Source organism: Callithrix jacchus, chromosome 1 (genome assembly GCF_049354715.1).
Source record: "Callithrix jacchus isolate 240 chromosome 1, calJac240_pri, whole genome shotgun sequence".
NCBI classification, from domain to species: Eukaryota; Metazoa; Chordata; class Mammalia; order Primates; family Cebidae; genus Callithrix; species Callithrix jacchus.
This window is the reverse complement of record NC_133502.1, coordinates 5,994,412-6,008,560: the sequence shown is the minus strand read 5'-3', so window position 1 is coordinate 6,008,560 and position 14,149 is coordinate 5,994,412. Positions and strand designations below refer to the sequence as shown.

Here is a 14,149-nt window from a genome sequence, read left to right as displayed (position 1 = left end):
AAAGGTAAATTTCCCAAATGGGATGAAGATGATATTGTATTCTGTTTGATATGTTAACCACTGTATCAATTAGAAGTGGATAAGAATGTCATAGAGTGTTGCTATTTTCCTGAATTAACTTTGGAAGATCCGGGTACCTTTTTCCAAAACAATTCCCCCTCATTTAAATGAGATCTATATAATCTCAATATCCTTCTCATGCAAAACTTGTGCTTTGTAATGTTATTGATCTCACTGCTTTATGTATCTATATTCTAGGTTCTTTGTACCACAATTTAAAATGAATTTCTAAGTCATATGTCTTTGGAAAATTCATTGATGTATCAATAATTGAAAAATGTTGGAGATAATACAATTATGAATAAAATAGTCATGATTCTTTTGTCCTGCTTTAGAATTGTTACATTTTTATTTGATATTTGAAATTTAGTGACACTGTAAACATTATAAAGATATGGGTATCTTAGGAGTGACTGATAATTTTAACGCTGTGAAATAAGAAATTGCAACATTGGTTCTGGTTGCTCATTTGAGAGCCCTGCTTGAGTGCAGATTTCGGTGCAATGGTAAGAAAAAGAATTTAAGAATGTGATACATCCATTGAAACATGACTTATTGTTAGAAAAATACCCATAGCAATGTGCAATAATGTTTAATAGTTCATACAAATCAGCTAACTGATAGAACAGAACTGGGGCTCTCAGAGGCATTATTTCTATTGTACTGTCTTGGCTTGGAATTCTTAAGGATGGTGAAAATCATTATCCAAAACTGAAGCTGTTCTTTATTAGGAATTTCCATTTATACTGTGGTTCTAGAGCTCTTCATTATTTTGTATTATTTTATGTTAAATGAATAGCATTTTTCAGAAAATTTCAAAAGACATTGGGGAAAACATAGTCAAGATGGGGAAGGATTTAAATGAAATAAATTGCGAACACTGTGGTGAGGAAATAAAAGTGGCCTTAGGGATAAGGCAGGAAATTATATCTTAAGTGAAACACTTGTGGAAGCTCATCAAAATACTGAGACTTATTTTTATAATTATAGAGCATCCCCCCAACTTACACACCTCACAGCCTACTAGAATAAGACACCAGTATAATAACAATGGATTATAGGTAAAAGAGCAAAAAGACACAGCTCTGTCTGAGAAGAAATAATTAGAAAACCCGAAAAAGAACACTATCAAAATTTAAAGATTTTAGCACCTACAGCTATGAAAAACCTTTTAACCCAGCCCAGCTCCTGCCCAGATTAACAAAAACCTTCATCCTAAATGCCTGGTTAAGTCAGTCCCCATTACTCAATACATCATGTCCAGGTTTTTGAAGAAAATTGCAAAACTTGGTAAAAGACAAAAAAAAATCATCTGAAGAGAAAAGCAACCCTGACAACTAGACTCATATATTACACAGATATTGAAATTATAAGATGGATAATGTAGGATAGCTTTAATTACTATGTTAAAAAAATAATGGAAAAAAATTTAATGAGAGAAAACATATAGATGATATGAGCAGAGAGATAGAAATTCTAATAAATAAGTAGTCCTATAACTCATGCCTGTAGTCCCAGCACTTTAGGACGTCAAGGCAGGCAAATCACCTGAGGTCAGGAGTTCAGGACCAGCCTGGTCAATATGGTGAAACCCCATCTGTACTAAGAATACAAAAATTAGCTGGATGTGATGGTACACACCTGTAGTCCCAGCTACTAGGGAGGCTGAGGAGGGAAACTTGCTTGAACCTGAGAGGCCAAGGTTGCTGTGAGCCAAGAAGATGCCACTGAACTCCAGCCTGGGAGACAGAACAAGACTTCATCTCAAAAAAAAAAAAAAAAAAAAGTGTCCTAGAACTCAAAAACCATAGCAAAAATGAGAAAAACCTTTGAAAAGCTCATCAGTAGACATGGTATGTCTGAAGAAAGAATTAATGAGCCAGAAGATATGTAAATAGAAACATTCCCACATGAAAAGCAATAATAATAAACAATATCCAATAAATGATATCAAAAGGAATAGCGCACCTGCAATTAGAACACCAGATGAGAAAAAAAATATAAGAGAGAGGCAAAAACAGAAAGAAAAGAGAGAAAGAAGTTGAAGTCATATTTAAAGTAATAATGAACAAAAACTTTTTAAAATTAAAGACAGATATCAAACCACAGATCCAGGAAGCTTAGAGAACAACCAGCAAAATAAAAACAAAAGAAACACAGCTAGTAACAAAACACAACTTCAGAAAACCAAAGGCAAAGAGAAAATCTCAAAAGAGGCTGGGGTGGTGAATGGGAAACTACTTTACTTATAGAAGAAGAAGAATAAGAGTTACAGCAGACTTCTTGTCAGAATCCATGCAAGAGAAAGGAAAGTGGAATCAAATTTTAAAATTTTGCCAGAAATAAAATAATAAATGAAAACACCATTCTGAAATTCTGTATACAGAAAAATTATCTTTCAAAGTTTCAAAAGAATAGTCATTCACAATTGAAAGCTGAGGTAATTCATCATAAGCAGATGTGCAGTAAAAAACTGGTTAACTAATTTAAGAAAAAATAAAATAATATAGTTTAGAAACTTGGCTCTGAAGCAAGAACCAAAGAACATCAGAGAAGCATAACAGTGAGCATCAGAGAAGGACTAAATGAAGATACCATATTATTTTATGTTAACTTATTCCTAAGTGATCTAAAAGATAACTTTAATAATAGTAATGTGTCAAATGATTTTTTACTTATGAATAAGTTAAATGTCACACTACTTTAGCCAGTTGATGAAGATAGACAATAAAAGGCTAATGCACACTGAAAGTATGTTTCCTTTACATGATATCATGAAATAGCACATTATTTGTGTGGTTTTCCTCACCCAAACCCATAACCCCAGTCTAATCATGAGAAAAATATCAGATCATTCTCAATGGAGGGACATTCTAAAAGCAGTTCAACTGATAATACTCAAAACTGTCAAGGTCATCAAAAACAAGACAAGTCTGAGAAACTATCACAGCCGAGAGGAGCATAATAAATAAAAGTAATGTGATATTCTGGATGAGATCCTGAATAAGAAAAAGAATAGCAGGGAAAAACTAACAAAATCTGAATAAAATATGAATGTTGGTTAACATAATATATCAGTATTTGTTCAATAATTATGGGAAATGTACCATACTAATGTAATAATAGTATGGTGAATAATAGTCCAAACTGGGTTTGGGTATGTATGAACTCTCTGTCCTATATCTGTGACTTTTTAGGGAACTGATGCTAAATTCTTTAGAGAGTTTATCTTTTTAAAATTGAAAAACCAAAGACCTTGACTCAGCAGAGATAATATGACAGCCCAGTAAATTCACTCAATGAAAATAAAAGCATTTTGTCATGAGACCAATAGTGAGAGATCTGGGAAGACCTGAGCAGAGAGTCATTTATATTTGACAGATCACTTCACTGTTTATCAAATGTACTACAAAAATATGTCCCTTCCAGTCCATAAGATTTTTATGAGGAGTATTCTTTTTCACTAGTTAATAAGATTAAAGACAATTAGATAAAGCTATTTTGGTTCCATTGCTACTTTAACTGTAACTGAGCTAAATTTTGCCAATCATGAGTGATCCAAAGTAGATGTGTAGAATGTGGTATTTAAAGAGTTTTGAATTTGAATGTTGTGCTCTGAGGTTTATATAAGAGTTACTTATAGTATTTAACACTGCACTGCCCAGCAATCATACTAATACATTATTTTGCTGATATTATAAATCTCACTTAGAAAGCAAATCTCTCTCCTAACTTAAATTCTTGAGAGATCCTTTAGTTTTATCTACCAGTACTGGCAATAGCTTATAATTTAAAATTATATTTGTTTTGTCAATATCAAAATATTAAGATATTAAAACTATAGATATCTGAATTATAAAATTATGCATTGTCAATATTTGGTTAAAATAAAAAATAGGTATTTTTAGGTTAAATAAATGAAAAATTATGAGAGATAATGTAGGTACATTCATCTGTTCTCACAGTGCTATAAAGAAACACCTGAGACTGCGTGAGAACGGGTAATTTATGAAGAAATACAAAAGGTTTAGTTAGCTCATGGTTCTTCAGGCTCTATCAGGAAGCATGGCAGCATCAGCTTCTGGCAAACTCTCAAGGAGCTTTCACTCATGACAGAAGGCAAAGTGGGAGCAGCCATCATACATAGCTGGAGCAGGACCAAGAGAGGAGGAAGGTGCCACACAATTTTAAACAACCAGATCTTGTGAAAACTCTGTTATGAAAACAGCACCAAAGGGATCCTGTTCCGCCACCACGATCCAACAACCTCCCACCAAGCCCCACCTCCAACATGGGGGTTACAATTGAACATGAGATTTGGGTGAAGACATAGATTCAAATTCATATCAGTAGGTATGAAGTATTTTTAACATGATACTTAAATAACCGTGATTAATATTTTTAAGCAGTAAATAAAGGCCAGACGTGGTGGCTCAGGCCTATAATCCCAGCACTTTGAGATGACGAGGTGGGTGAAGAGGTCAGGAGATGGAGTTCAGCCTGGCCAACATGGTGAAACCCCTTCTCTACTAAAATACAAAAAATTAGCTGGGTGTGATGGGCAGCGCCTGTAGTCCCAGCTACTCATCAGGCTGAGGCAGGGGAATCGCTTGAACCCAGGCGGCAGAGGTTGCAGTGAGCCAAGATCGTGCCACTGCACTCCAGGTTGGCGACAGGGCAAGAAATCTATACGGGTTGGATTTGTGTTCCTGCAAAAATCTCAAGTTGAATTGGAGGAGGGGCCTGGTGAGAGGCGATTGGATCATGGGGGCTGATTTCCTGTTTGCTGTTCCCATGATAGTGAGTGAGTTCTCACAAGATCTGATGGCACTTTCAGTGTGTGAGAAAGTGTGTGGCACTTTCCCCTCAATCTCTTTCTCTCTGCTGCTCCACCATGGTAAGACATGCTTGCTTCTCCTTTGCCTTCTGCCGTAATTGTAAGTTTCTTTTTTTTTTTTTTTTTTGAGACAGAGTGTCGCTCTTGTTCCCCAGGCTGGAGTGCAATGGTGCGATCTCGGCTCACCGCAACCTCCACCTCCTGGGTTCAGGCAATTCTCCACCCTCTGCCTCCTGAGTAGCTCGGATTACAGCCATGCGCCACCGTGCCCAGCTAATTTTTTTGTATTTTTAGTAGAGACGGGGTTTCACCATGTTGACCAGGATGGTCTCAATCTCTTGACCTCGTGATCCACCCGCCTCGGCCTCCCAAAGTGCTGGGATTACAGGCTTGAGCCACCGCGCCCGGCCCAATTGTAAGTTTCTTAAGGCCTCTCAGTCATGCTTCCTGTTAAGCCTGCGGAACTGTGCGTCAATTAAAACTCTTTGTTTCATAAATCACCCTGTCTTAGTTAGTTCTTTATAGCAGTGTAAGAATGGACGAATACAGAAATACACAGTCAAATGGCAAACATAGCTACTATAATAATAAAACAATATGAAAATCAAAACGTTTTTAATAAGACTTTAGCTGATAAAATTTATATCTAGACCATTAAAAAAAAAAAAGAAGAAAACTAACACAATATTCAGATCTAAATATTTACATACTATTTAACAGAATAAAGACTTTATCAATGGGCTTAAATTTGTGATATTCAAATGGTTTGTCATATATACACATTTTTGTAATGGATTATGGAAGCCTCATTTATGCCACTAATTATAAGGTGTACATTGAACCTGAAGTTAAGAGGCACACTTATTAATTTTAGTCTCCTGTATTTACTGGTCAAAGGCCAAGAAGGAGGTTATTTTGTGGGCAGGCGTAACTGGTCCTAATTATTATGGAAAAATTAGTTTGTTCTTATATCTTTGGTATGGAACAATCTATTTATAGGGCACCTGTTAATACTTCCATGTCCACTAGCAAAAGTTAATGAAACATTACAGCAATCATTGCAAGTGTGAGTAAGATCATTGAGGCTACAGATAGTTTAGAGATGAAGGTTTTGTTCACCCCAAAGCTCACATCACCTTTCTCCTTTGACAGAGCTTTCCCCATTAGATTTTGCTATTTGATGGAGACTTGAAGACAAAAAAGAGAAAAAGACTTGCTTCTTGCAGTTTACTTCCTTGTCCTATAAGCTTCCCCCTAGCAATGGCCCTTGCCCTGACCTGAATCCCATCTCTATTAAGCCCTTCCTCTGGTCTCCAGAGATACCATTACCAGCTAGATGACACCTCTGAGGCCTATGTTTTAGAATTTTGGAGTCTCTTAACCAAGCCTTCAGGTTTTGATAATCCCAGCGTCATTTTTATTGTCATTCTGAAGGAGAGGCTTCAATTTGGCAATTGCTTCCTGTGATTATTAGGTCGTGTTGTGCACGCAATTGATGCCTGGTGTGGGTGTAGACAAGAGGCTCCCATGACTTCTTCTGATGAATGTGTGGTGGTGCTGCCAACACTCCCATGCTCCCCACCAAGATGGTCCCAACTTTCCCTAAGTCCACACTCAGACTCCAGTTGGGGCAGAGAGTGGCAGTGTCACAGGCTGCTGATGGAAGAGTGAGCTGGGCAGGGCATGGAGCACCAAAAGTCAGGAAATAGGCAGCTGAGAACCAGACCCAGGAGTGGAGGGAGGCAGTGTGGAATAGTCATGTATGCGCCCAGACTCCAAGCCTCAGCATATGCTTTCTTGTCTCATCTGACCTCACATACAAAGCACACATTCAAAGATAAAATTATTGTGAATTTCAAGATGGCAACCACAGAGCATTAAACTCTTTTTACATTGGGGTTTTGTGTGACTGCACCGGTTGCTTATCTATGATGCCAGCTCTGTACACTGGCAAGGTAAATGCAAACACTCTACTATTATTCAATAAGGAATGCAAATTGCACATTTTCAAGGTCTGTGGAATATGAATGAGAGGATGAGGTCTGATTAACTTCTTAATTGCTTCTACAAATTAAGTGCCTGTCTGGTACTTGGAAATTTTTTTCCCTTGAATCATTTCCTCAGACTATCTGACTCAATTGCCAGAGTTGCTCTATAAATTACATTTTTGTTATTGTTGTCTGAAAATTATAATGGTTTTATAAGAATGTGACATCAGTCTATATAAGTATGTTTGCATCATGGATATTGAAAACCTTATCAAATATTTAATATAATCTATAACCATTTTATTTTTTTAGAGGTATTAAAACATTTAATATAATTTTTCTTTCCTTGTTTCTGTTTGCTGAATACATAGATTTTTGATCCTTTGTCAAAGGTAGTAGCTTTCTTTTTTGCCTCATCACAGAATTTATAGAAAATTGATCACTGACATGCTGACTGGCTGGAGAAGGTAATACACATGGCCTTTAATGTCTTCCTTTCTTGATTGACTGATGGAAAGGAATAAAAGCAGATAACTCAACCTATTTTTTTTTTTACAAAGCTGCTACTGATCAATTTCCTATAAACAGGCAAATTATATTTTAGATGAAGAGGAATTTTTAGGATTGAGCAAGATATCCTTGGTTTCACATTGCCTAGGCAAAGCAAGCCCAGGATATAGGAATTGATGAGATATGACTTTTGGTAGCATATTACAATAAGCTATACAAAGTCTACAAAGTCTAGGATACAAAGTACAGCTGTTTTACAATGTATGGAGTAACTCACCTGTATCCCCTGTTAGAAGCTCCACACATTTTAGGACCAACCAGCTTATGTCTGACATGTGAAGGAAGGAATCAATCTGACTTCTCCCTGTTTATCCTTTGTCAATTTATTGGATCATTAAAATAGTGGGCAAAATCTCTGAACTGAGTCTCATTTGGCAATCAAATTCTTTTCACAATTATAAACATATATGAATTTAAACAAGTACAAAAATAGGTATCTTAGCCCTGTATTTATCTGGAAAAAGTGTGAAGAAAAATTCTTGATATTATTGCACATGAGTATACACACTTTAAACATTTTAAAAAGCTGTCAATATCTTGGTTCATCACCCTTAACAGCAACCCATACAAATGTTCTTGTTTTGTACATCTTTAATTTGAAAAGCAGAGAAGCGTGATGTTGTGCAGCTTCAATAGCATCTGTCACTCACATCAGGGACATAAGTTTGTTTCCATAATGTGCCTTATCTATATTGAAGTTTTTGCCATAAATCTTGTTTTATAAATAAGTAAGTTCATGAAGCTTATAATTGGCACATTACGTACAATTTTAATATATAAGATGATAGCACCCTCCAACATTGATTTCACTTAATCTTTAACCTGACATATTGCAGGTTTTACAGCAGCAGTTCTCACATTGAGACTCCATCTGCTAATGGCAGGAAACAACATTGCTAGACTCCAGGAAGCTGCCAAAAAGTGTAAATGGCTTGATATGCCGTGCACTGTGGTGTTCCACTGTACTTAAAGATGCTCTTTTTGTGTTTCCCAAATACACGGCAATGGCCATTGAATACAACTGATAACAATCCCTGAAGATCAGGATCAGTTACACATTTTAAGACATGAAGGACACAACAATAAATTATATCTACTACAGTTGATGTATAAAAATTCCCATAGCATCTCTCAGAGAAGTACCTAGGCATTCTGACAGAACTATTAAACGTGTTAGTTCCTATCAGTGAGCTAAGTTAAGGTTTCCAAATGCTTTCTTAAGCGCTACAAGTCAGTGAATCCTTTAAGTCACACTACCTTGATTATATTAGTTACAGGGCTTCACACAATCTTTCCAAGCATGTCAAACTGGAATAATGTGAGTATTCAAAAGCAATTTATTTCCTGGAAAATTTTCAAAAAATGCAAAAGACACTTTTCCATAGATTAAATGGGGTAGCACGCCCTGACAGACGGAGTCTATTTCCAGGTCAGATTAATAAATATTATTTGGCACCTACTGTGTGTCAGGAAATTGCTGAGTGCTGGGTCTATAGATATCACAAAATATATTTTCTTCTTACAGAGACCACATCAATAAGTTACTGAAAATCATAAACTTACATGGAACTAGAAGGCAATTCATTAAGCATAAGAGCTGCCAGAGGGAGAGAGAGAAGTAACATTGCAGTTTAGGATAGTAGACAGAACTGGAATTTTAATTGACACTGGTTTAAATAAAAGCAAACTTTAACACATACTTTTTGTTGCTGTTGAATGATAAATTTCTGTGATTTCTATGACTTTCTTTTCTTATCAGTAAAATGGAAGGTGTTTATGTCTACCAAAGGGGTAGATTTATTGTAGGAATTAAATGAGATGTGCAAATATAAAATTCAAAGGAGGAAGAACTTTAATGACCTTTTTATAGTCACAGAAATCTTCACTTAAATATTATACTTAACTAAGGTATTAAATGTTATCTATGTTTTAACAGGTGGAAGACAGAACGAGAAAACTATATGAAAAAAAAGTGACAGATTTCTGAAAAAGCTTACTGTATTTGAAGAGTGGCAAATACTATTCTGTTTTTGAATACAGAAATGGATCCAACTTGGAATTATAAAACAGAATGGTAAGAATATAGGTAGAAAAAGTTGGATAGAATTGTTGTTTTCTATATTGAATATTTTTTCTGTGGATGTGGTCATCATTGCATTTTCATCCAAACATGCTGTAGAATTTGGATGTGTTTTACTAATTATTATTTTTACTAATAATTGTTATATTTTAAATAAGATTAAATTAGCATCAGAAGAGAGTCTAAAATTGTACTACAAATTCCCTAAAAGGAAAAGGTACTGCAGAGTCTGCTTCATGTGGAGACTTATACTATCTAGAATGTATCTTATAGGAAACACATATAAAAACATATGTTGAGACAATTATGTTAATATTTGAAATGTAATACAAATATATCATCAGCATTACAAATTTATAAAGCAATTATTAATCATACAGTATCAATACACTATGAAAGGTTATTTTTATTTAATTATAAACTTCTTTGTGTATTTATAGAATTATCTCACTCTCACAAGGCAATATTAATAGGCTCCATACATTAATTCATCTCTTGGGAAAGACTATGAAGTATGAAACTAATTTTGCTGATTCAAAAGTTCTATAGTTTTATTTTTGTCAATAAATGTGAACTCATTTTTCATGACTTTTAAACTATAAATATAGTTCCGATAGATTTTAAGTAAATTTGATTTACTTTTCAAAGTTATTAGTTTTTAAAATTCACTCAGAATAATTTATCATAATATATCAAATATGTGAAAGTTTATAAATTATTTCCTTTTTTGCCTAGTATTAATGGCAGATCTGCTTACATTAACACAAGAAAATATTGACAGCACTGTTTTACTCAGTTACAAAGAACATTCCAAAAGACTTGCCCCTCTGACTCATTCATATATTCACTCCTTCACAAAGTATGCAACACTCACTTAGGCAGAATTTTTTGAACTCTACAAGTGAAAAATATAGGTTCTCTGGCTTCCAAAAATGGTATTGTTTTATTACGTACATTAGGTTGGTTGGCTAATTTAAATATGTTCTCAAGTGTGAAAATCTTGATTCTTCTCGTGTTAAATAAGTCAATTGGTGTCATGAATTTGTTTTTACAAAGCTCACCACAGCCTGTTACCTCTGTTAGGCCATGGTTGTTCACATCCGCTGGTCTTTTGCTGACACGCAGCTACCGTTTTGCAGCATCTTCTAGGTGTCTACAGTGAGTCTTATGCTTGCTATCATCCTCTTTCCATCGACGTACTCTCCTAAACTCTGGTCTGGTTGAACCTACAGACAAATTTGGCATCTACAAATTAGTTCAAATTTGGTTTTTGGATTCAAAAAGCCTTTTTTTACATTACGATTACAGTTATGAAAGTTAAAATGTAAATCATAAAATAACTTGTTAACACTGAAGAGTTAACAAATGAAATTTAAAAACTGTAGCTGTGGGTATAAGTTAAAATTGTACCAGGATGCTAGTAACAAACATCACGAGTAATAGGAAATTAAACAAAATAAACATTTTTTTCTATTACAAGCAGCAGGGCGTTAGACAACCGTGGAATGTTGGATTATTTGCAGATATTGTTCCAAATGTTTTCCTCTCTTCCTGGAATAGAATTTTGCATCCGTTTGTTTCTAACTTTTCAGTGCTTGGACTTAACCATATGACTTGCTTTGACCAATAAAATAAAAGTGGAAATTCTACTATGACATTTCCAAGAAAAGTCTTAAAGAAGTCTAGAAACTTTCCACAGCTCTCTGTACATCTCCTCTGTCCCAAATCAGGAGAACACAGATGAGGAAGCTGTTGATCCTTTAGCCTGGATTCTGGAATGAAAACAGCTAGAGTAGACTTGAAAGTCTAAAGTCCAGCTGACCCCCAGCTCCGATTAGTGAAAATACAGTCCACCCGCCAACCTGTGAGCAGGAAATAAGTATTTGTTGTAAGCTACTATATCATGAGGTGTGTATTCAGAATAATTATACCAAATTTATCTCAAGTTATCAGTTTTCCAGGGATAGTATGACAGCTACCTGTTGAGACCTCGGACACTTTTATCTTTTGGCACAATATATTTAACTTACTTCCATCTTCCATATTCTCAAAATGGCAATTGAAATTTACAGTTAACATTTTCTGATATGTGTATTTGCCAAACTTACCTACAATAAAGCCATAAAACTGTAATCTTTAACTAGGAATATTGCCTATTGTAATAAAATTGTGTTTCTGTCACTAACAAAATAATGGATATTGAACAGACATCTGGTAGTCACTGCCAAACTCTAAAGTAGCCCTCTGTTGTAGGCTACATTGTGTTCTCCCCAAATTTATATGTTGATATCCTAGCAGCTATAACCTGAGAATATGACTGTATTTCAAATAAGGTCTTTCAATAGGTATACTTAAGTAAAGTAGGCTCTGATAGCCAATGTGACTGGTGTCTTTATAAGAAAAGACCATTAGGACAGAGATGGGTACAGCATGATAACCATATGAAGACAGAGGAGGTACACAGTCTCTACAAGCCAAAAGAGAGGCCTCAATACAAAGTGACCCTACCAACTTCTTGACCTCAGACTGCTACCTTCCAGAATTGTGGTGCATTCTTACTGCAATCTTAGCAAATAAATGCATGTTTTGATACCAGCAGTGAGGTACTTCTGTAACAAAAACCTAAAGATGTAGAAGTGGCTTTGGAATGAGGTAACAGAAGCCGGAAGAATACTGTGATGCATGGTAGGAAGAAAAACCTACATTGCCCGAAAGAAAGTTGGTAGAAATATGGACGTTAAGGGCAGTTCTGCTGAGGACACAGAAAAAAGGAGAGCTGCAGAGAAAGCTTCTATTTTCAGAGAGAATGAATATATAATCATGAATGGAATATCAGTAGATATATTAATGTCAAAGATGCTTGTGGTGAGGTCTCAGACAGAAATGAAGACATGATATTGAGAATTGGGGGAACGGTGATTCCAGTTAGGAAGTGACAAAGAACTTGGCTGAGTTTCGTCTGAGGGTTTGGTCAAAAATAGAACTTCTAAGTGGTAAACATGAATAATTAGTTAAGAAGAGTTCCAAACAAAGTATTGACGGTGTGTACTGGTTTCTCCTTGTTGCTTATAGCAAACTGAATGAGGAGAGAGATAAATTGAAGAATTGTTTGGCAAAAAAGAACTAAAACTTGAATACCTGGAAAATTACCAGCTTAGTTATGTTGCAAAGAATTTTGGGATGAGAACGTCAAGGATATGGCTGGGCTAGAAAGATCTGCTGGAAAGATTACAGGTATGTGACACAATAAGATATGCATATTGATCTCTGTACCTGGTTGCTTATACAGTGCTCCTAAAACTCTTGTAATTTCCTGAGTTATGGGAGTGATACAAGCATCTTACCTAGATCGTCTAAGTTCCTTGAAATATCTTGGGTGACAGGAACCTTTTCATTTTTATGAGGCCACTGTTGGTGGGCTCCCAGACAGCTTCAGGGTGGGGGCAGATCACTAGAAAGATGAAGCCATAATTAGAAGCCAGAAATATTTAGTCCTACCCCCACATCCTCAGGCAAGGGGAGTAGGGTTAGAGACTAAATAAATCCATCATGCTCCCATGAATGAAGCCTCTACACAGATTCCTAATCGATTGGATTCAAAGAGCCTCTGGGTTGGTGAACACATTCACTTGCCAGGAAGGTGGTGCACTCCAACTCCACCACAGGGACAGAAGTTACTCTATTAGGACCCTTCTGGACCTGGCTCTATATACCTCTTAAACAGGCTGTACATTTGTATCTTCTATAATGTCCTTCATAATAACCTTGTAAGCTTCAGTGAAGTGTTTCCTGAGTTCTATAAATTGTTATAGAAAATCATTGAAATATTGAACCTGAGAAGGAGATTATGAGAAACCCTGATTAGTGATACTTTGTGGTGGTAGTCTTTGAAAACTAACATACTATCCCGACGTCCCACTTACCTACTGTATTCTACTTTAACTTTTTTATTCTTAGTTATTTTCTTATAAAATGTAATCACATCACTCTATTATACAGATCATTTGACTTCTTCATACTTTAGAATTTTTGGTTAACAGATTTGTATTGAGTTTGTTTTCTATACATTTTTCATTATTAATTTTAAATTATGCATCTTGTATTTATTGATCTATTAACTCAAGATCAATGTAAGATCCTCAATTGACTGATTTCTTATTTACCTTCAAACTTCTCTATACCTTCCCTTTTCTATTGCTAAGGTTTACATATGAAAATTCTATTATGTAACTGTAACAGTAACTTATGTTTTGTTTCAAGATTTGTTTAAATAATTAAAAACTGATAATAGCATTTACAAAGTGTTAAATATACAAGTATAGCTAGAGGGCTAGACCTATTTAAAAAGATTCAAAATTATTTCTCAGCAAAAGTCTGCTGTTAGCAGTGAAATATTAAAAACCTTATGATCAAATTCACAACATTTTCTTAATTATATTAATAACAAAATTATGTCTATGCTTTCTTTTTTATTTGAATTGTCTTTTATAGATTCTCAGACCTATGAGATTTATTAATTGCATTTATTTTTTTCTCACTGACAGAAGAATAATTTGCTCATCTGTTATTCCTACTACTGGCCAGATTCTGTACTGTACTTCAGAATATTTACTA

General features: G+C 35.1%; 1 long non-coding RNA gene across 1 annotated transcript in view; it reads right to left on the bottom strand.

The window, feature by feature from the left end:
- The window catches only part of LOC144578924 (uncharacterized), a 45,832-nt gene that overhangs the window by 19,052 nt on the left and 12,631 nt on the right, over positions 1-14,149 (bottom strand). Inside the window, exons 2-3 of the long non-coding RNA XR_013525490.1 lie at positions 12,880-12,986; positions 10,610-10,761 (exon numbers count right to left, since the gene is read on the bottom strand). This is a non-coding gene — a long non-coding RNA (uncharacterized LOC144578924). The remainder of the gene's footprint in view (positions 1-10,609; positions 10,762-12,879; positions 12,987-14,149) is intronic.